At 35.7% G+C, this 13,824-nt stretch overlaps 1 pseudogene; it reads left to right on the top strand.

The window, feature by feature from the left end:
• Window positions 1–459: 459 nt before the first annotated feature.
• LOC100009802 (CDGSH iron-sulfur domain-containing protein 2-like) lies at window positions 460–1,316 on the top strand (annotated as a pseudogene).
• The last annotated feature ends 12,508 nt before the right edge of the window (window positions 1,317–13,824 follow it).

The following is a 13,824-nucleotide window of genomic DNA, read 5'->3' on the forward strand; positions in this document are numbered from 1 at the left end:
GTCCTGGCTATTGAAATAGACAGGTATGTAACATTTAAATTAGTTTCTTACTAAAAGTATTACATTTTTAGAGGTTTATTAAAGATTATTAAAAATCAAGAATAAAGAAAATATAAAATAAGAAAATACGTGCCTAGGGCACATAGCCCATTCACAGCCACTTACATAATGTCTGCATGTGCTTAGAAGCAGAAGAAGAGAGACCAAGTAGGTTGTACAGTCAGTTTAAATACAAATTCTGATCTCGCACTCAGGTGAGGACTCAGGCGAGATTATAGGGAATTCTGGGAAGTGCAAAGGACTTCTGGGGATTGAAGTCTTGGGTTCAAATCTCCATTTTTACAGGTAAGAAGTAATAATAGCTTAAAGTAGGATAAAGAATGGGTGAGTGGGGTTGGTGGCACAGGCATGATAGCAGTGAGGTACTCTTCTAGAGCAAGCACTGCTTTACAACCGAGAATGGTGCTGGAGAGCATGGCCTGCATTGTGAAAGTGCAGCTTCCTGCCTATCTGAAAGGGCTCCCAGTTCTGGAGAGCATTACCCGGTTCGCGTGGCTCACGGTTTCAGAATGGCTTTGTTTATTACCATTCCTGGGTGTACTTGCACTGCTAGGATATCTTGCAGTTCGTCCATTCTCTCCCAATAAATATTACACTCCCCAAGAAAAAACAACAGAAAGATAGCTTGATTAATCTCAAGATTCGGAAGGAAAATCCAAAAGTAGTGAATGAAATAAACATTGAAGATTTGTGTCTTACTAAAGCTGCTCACTGCAGATGTTGGAGGTCTAAGACGTTTCCTGGTTGTGATGGGTCACATAATAAACACAATGAATTAACAGGAGATAATGCGGGTCCACTAATACTGAAGAAGAAAGAAGTATGAGTGTTGGACTAATTGCATTCATTTCTGAAGTGTAAACTCTTCCTATATTGTATTTTTCAATCATTTGTGTCTACAAGTGCCTTTGAATGGCCTAAATGGTATCTTCTGTAGTTTTAGTGAATCTTGTTGATTTGATCATTATTTCTGCCATGTAGTTTTCTTCCTACACTTGTTTTGTATTTGATACTTTGTATATCTAGAAGAATCATATTTATGTAGGTCTTAAAAATGGAACAAGCTTTTCTATTATAAAATAAGAATTGCTTTGTGTTACAGCAACAAAATCATACTCCTGAGCTTGATTCTTAACAGATTGTTAGTCTAAGATTTCTGTAATGGTCCTAAAATTATTTATCTGTAAGTAATTGTATGTGATATCATTGTTTTCAACATACAGAACTCCTTCTATTCTTGGCAGTGTAAAATACATATTTTTCAGACACTTATGTACTTTACTTGAAATTGTTTTTTTTCAATCTTTATATGAATAAGAAAATATTTTGTAGCTCAACATGCATCAATTCAATCCTCCCATGACAGCTATGTCATGGGTAAATGCTTTGCTTAAGGAGATTCTGGCGCAGTATGGGCTCTAGTTTCGGGACTAAAGGAAACAGGATTTTAAAAATCCATAACTTATGGGGTTGTTATCTGCATTAAAACAAAAATTATTTGGTTTACAAAAGGATCCCTCTAAGGAGATTTTTTAAATAAAAATTTGTCTGATAATATCATGAGCTACTGAAGGGAGGCAGGGCCAGAACTACTATTGTCTTAAAAAGAATCAGGAAGGAACATTTTAGGATTTTTTTTTAATTGGAACTGTGGTTTTGGTGGAGAAACATAAAAAATCTAAAATTATAATGTAATATCACAGAAAAATGATTATATGCTAAAGAAGTTGATAAAGACAATTTTAAAAACAAATTTTTATTGGAGAAATTACAAAAAGGACCATAACTTTATTCATTCTCTATAAGGTTATTAATTTCTATGTACTCTGGATTATTTATTGTTTTAAAAGAGTATCTGGCAATAAATGTTCAGTACATTCAATTCATTTAATTATATGTGAAGAAAATGCTATTGACCAAGCATAAATTTTTTTTTCAGGAGTGGTAATAGGTTTGAATCACCCTCATTTACTGTGACCCAATGAGGGTGTGTTTGTGTTTATGAATTTATAATGGTGTTTATACAAGCATTTATTATTTCTACCTCCTTTCTCCACAATTGAATATAACATATGTAAAGAGCAAATAAAAATAAAATCCTTGTAATAAATAGTTCAAGAAAACAAAACAACAACAAAAAGAATGGGTGAGTGGAGAAAAGGGAAAGATGGAAGAATTGTGGTTATTATCTAACTAGACGTGATATTTGTGATATCTCCATATTAGTAACTCTCAGATATATATAACCAAACCTGCCCTATCATGAGTTCTATTCACTCACTACTTACTGGATATATAAAATTGAATTTCCTATAAGCATTTCAAACTCAATATGTCTAAATCTTAATCTCTCCCCCTAGGCCATCCCTTTGCCCAACTGTCCTATTTCTGTTAACAGTCTACCAATCTTCCAGTTATCAAGGTGGATAAACTCAGAATTTTTTTTCAATACTTCTCTCACCTTCACCTCCATATCTAATTAGTTGTAAAATCTTGCCAGTTAACTAAGGGAATGTGATAGACAACAGAAATATTGTTTAAAGAGTGACTTGTGTAAGTCTGCCTCCAGAGAAAGAACCGATAAAAAGAAACAAGCAAGATATAGTTGTTTGTTTGGCAAGATATAGTTTATATATATATATATATATGTATATATATATATATGTACAGATCCATGTACATACATTTACGTATATTATCAAATGTCTTCTTTTGTGTGGGGAGGGAGATACATGGTATATTTAATGTAACTACACAACAAATAGTAAAATGTTTCTACATCCAAAACATCTCCAGCATCTATCCTCTCCTGTCCATTCAGATAGCCACCACCCTAGTTCAGACCCTTATAAAATTTGCCCTGGGCCATTCTAATATCTACTTAGTTAGTTGGTTTGTCTGTCTCCAGTCTCTTTCATTTCTAATTTTTACTCCACAATACTGTCAAAATAAAATTACACAACACAGATCTAAAATTTTATTCTCTTTCTCAAGTTGTGAATATTCCTTCTCATTTGCCTTGAAAATAAAATATGAATTCTTCTGACATTTAAAACCCTTCACAATCTTTCTCCAAACCAGATTTCTAGACTTATTACACATTATTCTAATTTCTCCCTTTCAAATTCTATATTTCAGATGAGCTGGCTTATTTGTTATCCATCATTTTCAAATTTCCATCTCTGGTCTCTGTTCCTTTGACCATCTCTACCCTTTCTCAGAATCTCTAGTTAACTCTAATCCTTATTATGCACCTTACCTCTAATATGAAGCTTTTCCTATACCCCTTCTCCCCCTGCCATTGCTAATATCTCCCCCTCCATAGAAATCATTTAGTATTTGCTTTTATATACTTTGTGTCTACCAATGTGTTCATTTGTTTCCTTTGACATACTGTAATCTCCTCTGGGGAAGGCTTTTGTTTCCTTTTTGTCTCCAAAAGCTAGCATAGTGCCTAGAACATGTTGTTCTTGTTGTTCAGTCATTTTGCAGCTGTGTCCAACTCTTCATGACCTCATTTGGAGGTCTAGGCAAGGTCATTGGAGTGGTTTTCCAATTCTTTCTCCAGGTCATTTTACAGATGAGGAAACTTAGGTAAACAGGTTTAGGTCACTTGCTCAGGGTCACCCAGCTAGTAAGTTTCTTAGGCCAAATTTGAACTCAGGAAGTTGAATTGCTTCCAGATCCAGTGCTCTATCCATTGTGCCGCCTAGATGCCTTTATTATTTGTGATGAACAGGAAATAGACCAGTTTACCTGAAACTGTAGTTGTAAGCTAGAGCTTGTCAAGCTGACTTACAAGGGGAGACAGATTTTCAGTGTGATTATTTCCACCTTGGAAATGCTGTAAACAAGGCTTGATTTATTGTTTTGTTGATTGTCTAGACTTAAGTAATGGAGAAAATGTTAGTAATGTAGATTAAACTTAAAAGTATGTCATGGGCGCAATTCTTTTTTTTTTTAATAGAGCTGATGGCTAATCACTTAGCAGGACTCCCAGACTGAACAGTAGTGTGGGCAAGGATGGGACAATATTTAATCAACCAAGAAAAATGAGCTGGATTTATAATACAGATTGCAATACCTAATAGGAAAAAAAGGACTACACAATTTAAGGCATAAGATAGAGTGTAAGGATTAGTATAGGGATGCTTTGGGGCCAAGGTCTTCATTCAGTTCCCCATAAATCATATTTTTGGTAGGTTACCTTGCCTATCCTTTCCTCACTGCTTCTAGCAAGCTAGGAAGCCCATATTAAATAGATCAAGGAACTGTGATTTTTTTTTTCTCAGCATGTGAACTTTCTCCATTTTTGTAGATAAGGATTCTAAAGTTCATCAAATTAAGTTATTTGTCCATAACCTTACAGATTGTTGTGTCAGCAGCAGGAGTTGTTTCCAGGTATCTTGAGTTTCATTTGAACAGAATTTCTTATATTAAATTCTCTCTGAAGTCCATAGTACGTACTCATGAAACAGGTAGTGATGTCATTTAAATAGCTGGATAAGTGGATTAGATCTAGTAATTAGCAAAAGTTTCACTTATTTGAGCCATTCCATTTGAGTCATAATTTCTGTATAATTAGATGTAGAATATTCCATTGTTATAGATACTTCTCCATCAGTTACCTTCTGTAACATGGCATTGTCACATAGACCCTATCCTTCACCATAGAATAATACCCCTTTAAGAGAAATAGGCAATTCTCTGACAATAAAAACCACAGCTTCTTTATATTTATGTGAGGAATATCAAAAAAATCAGGGAATGCTTGACATAGCTTTATACTGACCACATTCACAATTTTTCTCTCTGAATCATGTCTCTCTTCTCAGGAAGAGAAAAAATAAGGTTTAGTTAGTGAGAGATTATTCAAACTCCAATACCTCTGGAGAACTTGTATATGATATAATAATAAAGAATAGAAAGAGGCAGGATTTGAACTGAAATTTAACATCCTACCGTCCATGTCCATGTCAAATTAGACTATGGGAAATGCCTAAGAAATCTAAGACATGGTCTCTTTAAAAAATTACAGCCTAGTTTGGAAATTAAATATATAGAAATAAATAAAAAATATAGGATATCAATATCGATATAGTTTGTGTCTATAAATGTGGGTAATTAGTGAATAGTTCATAATTCATAGTAGGAAGAGAAGACAGAGGCTTCCCAAAAGGATAGTTCATTGGAGGCTGGAATAGTCAAATAGTTAAGGTAAGCTTCTGTAGGAAGATGAGATTTAGGTTGAACTTGGAGGATTATATTTGTATCTCTAAAAGCAAAATCCTTAGCCTCAGCTATACTGTCATGTTGAGGTAAAAGGATTTCACAGCTGCCCTTGTGACCTGTACCAGTGTTTGATAATTGCCATGCACTGTCAGGAATTCCCAGGGGAAAGATCAGGCCTCAGGAGAGATTAAATTCACCATTAAAAAAAAAAGACAAAGGAAAATCAAATGCTGGATGTGATGCTTCCCTCTGGGCAGTAATAGCCACAGTAAAATGTTACTCAATTCTTTTCAGCATATGATTTTGCTGTTGCTATTTTTCTTAACATTTTTCTGCAAATTTTTTAATATAACTCATATGGTATATAGAAATAGAGTCAAATGCATCATATATTCATATGGAGGAAAAATATAACCCAAACAGAAAGTGAAATAATAAATTCGAATAAGATGTAGTTGGGGGCAGGGGCAGGAAGAGAGTTACCAAGTATTAGCCAACCCTGTTCAATAATTTACAAATCAATTAAAATGACATTATTATTCTCCTTTACCACTTAGCTTCCCTGATATTTAAAGGTCACTCAAATACTACTGGAGAAGAAGATTATTAGCAGGTATGTGGAAATAGCATTTCCAGTCTGGATAACACAATATGAAGCCAATTTGTGCCCTAAATCAGTTATGCCCATCAGAATATAATGGTAAGTATTCAATGAAATAAAGCTGTTATTTTTTTTAAGAGCCCCTTGATGATAGTGAAAAGTGAGGTACTGAGCAAGGGAAAGAATATTGGGCTTTGTGGAAGAGGCATGAAGAAAGAGAGGATTTACAAGCCAAGCCAAGCAAGAAACAAAGCTGGGGACCTGATCTGTCAATCAAGGTGTTCATTCCAAAATAGAATATTCCCAGGAGCGGCAGTTGGAGCTGGCCAGGGGGAGGAACTGATTCTCTCTCTCTGGGGTTATGGACCAAGGGAGAAACCTCTTCTCTGGGGTTCCTGACCAAAAGAGACTGGCTTTTTCTGATCTAGGCAGAGAGAGATCTTTGGGAGGGCTTCTGGAATTAATCTGAGAAGAAATTAACTTATGTTGGTGGCTTTGTGTAATTGAAAGAAGAAGATTTAATGGTTGTCCTCCATCTCTGGCTATCTCTGAGTCACCATTGTGACTGGACTGACATTTCTCAAAACCCTCCTAATTCTCCTTGTAGATTAGGGACAAACCTTAACCCTCTCACCTCAATTTCCATCCTGTCCTATCTTTCCCAATAAACCTCCTTACCTGAGAAAGAGAACAAGAGTATCTTCTCTAAACCTCACCGTTCACCTTTAAGTTACATAGAAAGGTGGCTGAACAACAGGGAGGAGGGGAAAAGGTGCAGGAAGGTGTGGGTGGAAAACTGGGAGGTGAAGGGTGGCATTGAGGGAGGAAGACGGTAGGAAATATCTTGATTTATTAGCCATCATTAGTGATCAATAGGCAACCCCAGAATACCCCAGAACACCCCTCTAGCAAGATCTTTCTATCTCTCATTATCTCTCATCTATCTCCATTACAAATAGGCATCCTGAAGGTTTCCTTAGCAGCTCTCTAGTCACAAGCCAGAGTACCCATTACCATAACCAGAAATAGTTTCCACAGATTATTTATTAAAATTGGCACCTCAAAGTTTGACTGAATCCCACAATCCTTATACAGGCAGAGTAGTAAAGGAAGAAAGACAAAATGTTCAAACAAGTTGTTTTTGGAGTGGTTTCCACACAGATTATCTTTTTTTAATACAGTTTGGACTCCAAAGGTCTGAACTGGCATCATCTTCAGCTTTCTTCTCTCTGACAGGGTAACTTTAAGCTAGTTACTTAATCACTTTGTTCCCGAGTTTGTTCACCTGTAAAATAGGAACAACAATACCTGTTTTTACCACTTAATAGTGTTGTTATGAGGATCAAATGAGAGAATAGTCTTGAAAACAGTTTATATATGGAAAAATCCCATACAAACTTTAAGTTTTAGGTAAGCCTAGTGCTAAGGCAATCTCCATCAGAAAATAGAAATCACTTTAGTTGTTCAACCTTCAGTTAGTTGTACAAGAAAAAACTCTGATCTTTCAGAATTCATAGATTTAGAACTGGAAGAGATCTTTGAAGCCATCTAGATCATCCCTGTCACTTTCAAGAGGAATCCACTAAGAACTCCCTATATCAAATTACCTCTCAAGTCCATAGTGTGTACTCATTAAACAGGTTGTGCTGTGACTTAAATGACTGGGTGAGTGGCCCACTAATGCCCAGAGAAGATAAGGTTATGTCCAAAGTTATAAGGCTTATATGTGGTGAATGAGGAATTAAATGTTTTCTTCATGTTCCTGAATTCCCAATACCTAGGTCTGACTACCAAGTACTTCAGTGCTACATAGACTAGTCTACTTCCTGGTACTCCTAAATGCACTCCAGAAAATTAACCATTTCTATCCCCTTTCAGTACGCTTTCCCCCCAATTGTGAGAGATGGGAACTTTTGTCCCAAATTATAATTTTCATTACTTAATGTTAAACATTTGTGAAGTACTTCATCCATGTCCAAAATTATATCAGGCACTCTTCTAAGTGAAAAGTAGAAAAGAAAGTGCCAGACCTTCCAGAATCTAATCATGGAGGTAATACTAATCTCATCTATAATTTTAAAAACAAACACAGAAAAATAGTCCTGTGACCTCCTCTAAATAAGGAACTCGTGGGGAAAAATTCTGCCAATGCAGACCACACATACCCTATACATTTTTGTCTAAGAGAGTTGCCCTGGGGAAATTGAAAAATGAAGTGTCTTACCCGGGCACATACTCCCAGTGTTTCAGACACCCTTGGACTTGAATTCAGATTTTTCTGATTGAGTTTGACTGACCTTTAGCACCTTATACCAAGGGAGGGATGGTTCCTTTCATTGTACTTATATCCCTGGTACCTGGCATAGTACTTGGTATAGAGTACATGTTTAATAAATACTTAATTGATTGATTCATACTATGGTATGGTAATTAGGGCAATTAGTGACCTAAATTAGCTAAATTGTACTTATCAGAACAAACATCTCAGTAAGAAGACAAGGCTAACACATACATATAAGTACATACACCCGTAAACTAGGAAATAATTTTCTGAAAATGCATTGAAGTTATATATTAGAGACTACTCTAGTTTGCGTTTTAACTCTCATATTTGCTAATTAGTTAGGCATCCTAGAACAAATAACTTGCACAAATTATTGCTGAGGATAGTACAAATATAGTATACATGTGTCCATACACATTTTTCCTAGGTCCAAAATTAAGTAGTTGAATTTGGTAGATTGTCTTTAGAAAAATGCATAATACTATCAATGACTTCCACAATTTATCATGAAACATCTTTTAGCATCAATATCCTTGTAATGTTGTATTGTATAACTGTGAGTTATGGAACACTCTAGCCTTTGAAAAAATGAGATTAGAGGTTCTCCTCAAAAGTTTTGGTGAGGTGGGTGTGACAGACTGTATGGCATTACCACCAAGGATTCATAACAGTCATTTCATAGCTGTATTTAACTATATGCAGAAAGACTGGGAAGTGGGGAAAAGATTGACAAAAAAAGAGATAGACACAGAGAGAGAGAGAGAGTGGGACAAAGAGAGAGAGAGACAAAGACAGAGACAGAAACAGAGACAGAGAGAGTACAGATGATTCCATTAGTCATGCCATGAGAAATATGAATCTGCCCCAGAGTCAGCCATCTCTTTTCTCCTGATCTCTACCCTTTTCATGGGACATTTAATTATTCTATGTTGGGTACAGATGAGAACAATTTCTAGCTGTAGTCAGAAGAAAGTTATTCTTACCCATTATTCTGATCTGAAGGGTTTGTAGGTTTTGTGTCTCAGTGGCAAATTCCATGCACCCAACATGAATATGACTCTGAGGGTCTACAGTTATAAATCCTTTGTCCTTGGGTGAATTCCTCCTCTTCCCTGTGTTACAGTATGCTTTTGGTTATCAAGCTAAGCAATGGTGAAAATGTCCATGGTAATTATACTGATGATAATAACAGTGATTTTAATATTAACTGTGGTAGTAATGGCAATGGTAGGGATAATAATGATAATTATGATATGATTGATGAAATTTTCAAAAACTTTGTCATCATGGCTTTTATAAAATGACTTGTAGAAGGCATCTGCCAAAGTTTTTCTACTAAAATAATTAGACAGTTTTTATCATGAACTTCACTCACTACTTTAATTTCTCATTATGAATTGAGGTAAGAAATTTATGTTATAGAGAGCATTTCTATTTTGGGGGGGTTAGCATATAAAGTGGAAAAATAATTTGATTAGCTAATTGAAAGGTAATTGGATTTAGGGATGGGAAATATGTTACTTGTGAGAAGAAACAGCCATACTATACTAAAAGTCATAGTTGGTGACACAAAGGATGAACCTCAGATATCTAATTCATGGGAATTTATTCAATAACTGCCTCACACATAGCATAGAATCAACTGCTTCAAGGCAATATAAAATTATGGATTAAGTGACACTTCTGCATGATAACCCTTTTACTCATCTCTGATTGACTCCCTATCACAATATCCTCAGTATATATGGCAAAATTTATTTTCTCAAATTCCTAAATCATTCCCTATTCAGTAGATTCAGTGGCCTTCCTTCCTACTTCATTAAAATTAAGGACTATTGTGAGCACCTTCCTCTCTCATCCACACCTTTTATTTCTCTTTGTCTTTACTCGTGTTTCTTTTCTTCTTTCTACTCTCAGAGGATAGATGAAGTTATGGCATGCTAACCTTAATTCTTATATATTTTGAAATTTATTTCCTTTCTAACTTTGTCTAGAATATTCCTAGATGATTCCTATAGAAAAATTCACTTTTTTTGTTCTTAAAATTCTCCCTGTCTAATGACTTTTCTGCCCACAAATAATTTCAGGTCTATATTAGATTTAAAATGCCTCTCCTTGGGACCTGTGATTCTTTCAATATATTATCCTAGCTTTCTCCTTCTCTTGACTATAACATTTCTAGAAAGAGTAGATTATAATTGCTATTTCTACTTTTTCATAATTCACTTACTCCTAAACACCAAAGAAAAACAACTGCTTGAATACATGGGTCGAAGGGATATGGTTGGGGATGTAGACTTTAAATGAGCATCCTAATGTAAACAACTACTTGGAAATAGGTTCCGATCAAAGACACAAGTAATACCCAATGAAATTGTGTGTCAGCTGTGGAAAGAGTGGGTGGAGGGGAGGGAGGGAAATAAAGTGATTATTGTAACCAAAAAATAAATAAATAAAATTTAAAAAAAGATGAAAAATAAAGTAAAATAAAATAAAGTGTATTATAAAATCTGGAAAAAAATAATTCACTTACTCCTTAATACCTTATCCGTATCACTTAGTATTAAAACTATTTTCTCCTAAGTCACTAATGAACTTCAAATATACCTCCTCAGTTCTTGTACCCCTTTACATTTCTGAGACATGTTACTCCACTGATCATATCCTCCTTCTTTATACTATTTTTTCCCTTGCATTTGGGGAGTGTATAACTTTACCAAGGTAACCATTCATTTGTCTAGCCATTCCTTTTCATTCTCTTTACCAATAATGAATGTAAGAAAGTGCATTTATCAAGCACTTTTTTTATGTACCATGCAAATTATGTTTCTCTTTCCTCTTCTTCTAGGGTTAGGTGCTTTCCAAAGATCTGTCCAAAATTAGCTCCTTTACTTTCTCTGTACTCTCCCTTTGTGATGTCATATACTATCAAAGCTACAATTAGCATCTCTATGCAGATGAACCCATTTGTGAGAGAGAAAGAAAGACTTTGCAAAAGAGACTAGAGGCCAGAGTCTGCAAAGAGGGTCTTGTGGCATGCACAGAACTTTATAGTCTTTATTCTAGAGCCTGGGAAAGAGATAAAACTGGACCCAGTGAGGCAGTTGGGAGCTGTGGGTTCCTGTCCCTGCAGGAAACAAAGAGGTTACTTCCTGTGGTTTGTCTGAGCCAAGTGGGAGTTGGCCTACCTGTTCCCTGGAGAGCCAAAGGTTCCTGCTTTCCTGAGATCCTGTCAACCCTGTCTCCACATTTTCATCTACCAGAGTTCCTGTGAGATCCTGTGTCCTGAGTGTTTCCTGATTGCTAAAAAAAGAACTTCTAGTACCCAGTAAAGCCTGTCTGTGGGAAAGGCCGAGAGCCATCTTGACTTAAGCCTAGAAAGGTGAATTCACCAAGAGTTCAGAGCTATCGTTTTTCAATGAACTATAAACTTGCCTACCATTTATTTGGAGGACCAGTTAGGTCAGATAGCTAAATAGTGAGGTTTATAGAGAGTATAGTGAAAGGCAGCCAGAAGATCTTTGAACACAGCCTCTTTGAAGGCCCTTAGAAGGGGGTGGGGTGGAGTATCCAGAGTTTAGAGCATGGGACTCCTTGGTTCCTGGTCCTCCCTTCCTCTTTTATGTGAACATTAATAAATCTCATTATTAACATTTTTACCTTTTTGTCAACAAGTCAGCTTTGGCCTACAAGCTACCTGTCAGGCCTACCTCTGAGTTTTATATCCAAACTTGATACAGCACTTATACAAACCTTTCCATACCTATTACCCACCTATTTCACATTACTAGAATTTTAAAAAAGGGCATCACAGGAAAAGTAGGTGATTCAGTCAATGGTAAAAGCAACTGGCCCTTTTATTTGATATATTTGTGAAAAGGAGATCATGGAAATTCAAGGGAACAGGAGATGTCAACCTATATAAAACAGTTGTCAAAGAGACCAACATATAAGCTGCAAAGACAGATGGTTCTCCAAGCCACCGAGCCACCTCCTTAGCAGATAACAGTAAGGCACTCCAGTCTGGAGATCAATTTCCGAAGTATGTGCATGAAATAATGTGCTTCCCCTATGGACCTTGTGGTAACAGCTTATGCCCATTTCAAAGGAAATAAACACCAATTGCTGAGAGCTTGTAAAATTTTTAGAACTTAAAAAAATAATAGAGTATATGGAAAAGAAGGACTTAAAATAGCATGACTGCAATGCAAAGTTGAGTAGAACCACAGAAAGAGTCAGTAGAGAACAATGACAAGTGATCCTTGATAAGAATATCTACAGACAAGAACTACTAGAAAGGAGGTAATGCAGTAATTCTGTTCTGTTAGTGTTACAGAAAAGAATACACACATTGAGGATTAAACATTAAGCACTCACTGCTGAAATAGCAATATCAATACTACCACCACTGTGTGATAGACCAAATTCAAAGTAGTTCATGAAATCACATTTCATTTGGTTTCTTGATTTTGATATTACCTCATAATTCTAAGAAGAAAAAAAATCGAGATTTTTAGTGCTCAATTACACCCCGAGACAGTAATTGATTCAGCTTTGGCAAAATAGGTTCTCCGAAGATGGAGAGGAGCCTGACATAAATGATACCAGGCTATTACCATATATATTCAAGGTGGAGTATATATTTATTTTTAATATACTAAGGGATTATGCTTGAGAATTCAAAATGTTAAGAGCAACACTACTGGTGAAGAATTTACTATTTTTCCCCTGGCACAGGCATCAACCAATGCTCAGCCTTCATAGTCTCAAATAATCATGGGGCACCACAGAAAATGCAGTTCCCACAGATACAACAATTATGCTATAAAGTATCATCCTCCACCTTCCAAATCACAAATCTCTTAGGTTGTCATATTATATTATATATTATATGTTATTATAAAATTATAGTTTATATGGAAGAATTAGGGTAGAATCATAGAATTTTGGACCATAAAGATCATCTTTTCTAATCTTTTCATTTTATATGTGGCAGAATTCAGTACTCACAAATACTCAGACTGTATCTCCAAGACAATGCCTACTCTTAGATTTCATGGATGTCCTCTGGGGTGTCTCCCCTTAGAAATACAGATCATGAATCCCTATCCGTGTGTTTTCCATTACCAGTTAGCTAGCAAACAAAACAACTTCTTAGCAGAGATAGCTACTCGTATGGAATAATAAAAATAGTAACTACTAAAATATCCTTACATCTTCTCCTGGCAAACATGGAACACATTCTTCCTGAAATACATGGAAAGAGAGAAAACAAACTTTGGATACATTAATGAATCACAAATGGGAACACATATGACTAAGGAAATTCCAGGTCTTCGGGCTTACAAAGTCCTGTTAATCTTAGAATCTTCTCTGAAATCCAGCTGTTAATTGACAGGGCTATCTCTATCTTGAACATATAACCTGCTAACTTCTCTGCCATCAGAGTGCCTGGTTTTAGATGCTTCTTATGTTCTTAAGTAATTATTACTGTTGTTTAGTCACTTCAGTTGTATTTGACTCTTTGTGATCCAATTTAAGGTTTTCTCAGTAAAGATACTAATATGGTTTGCTATTTCCTTCTCTAGCCCATTTTACAGATGAAGAAACTGAGGCAAATAGGGATTAAATGACAAACACCTTACAC

This window comes from Monodelphis domestica, chromosome 4 (genome assembly GCF_027887165.1).
Source record: "Monodelphis domestica isolate mMonDom1 chromosome 4, mMonDom1.pri, whole genome shotgun sequence".
NCBI lineage: Eukaryota > Metazoa > Chordata > Mammalia > Didelphimorphia > Didelphidae > Monodelphis > Monodelphis domestica.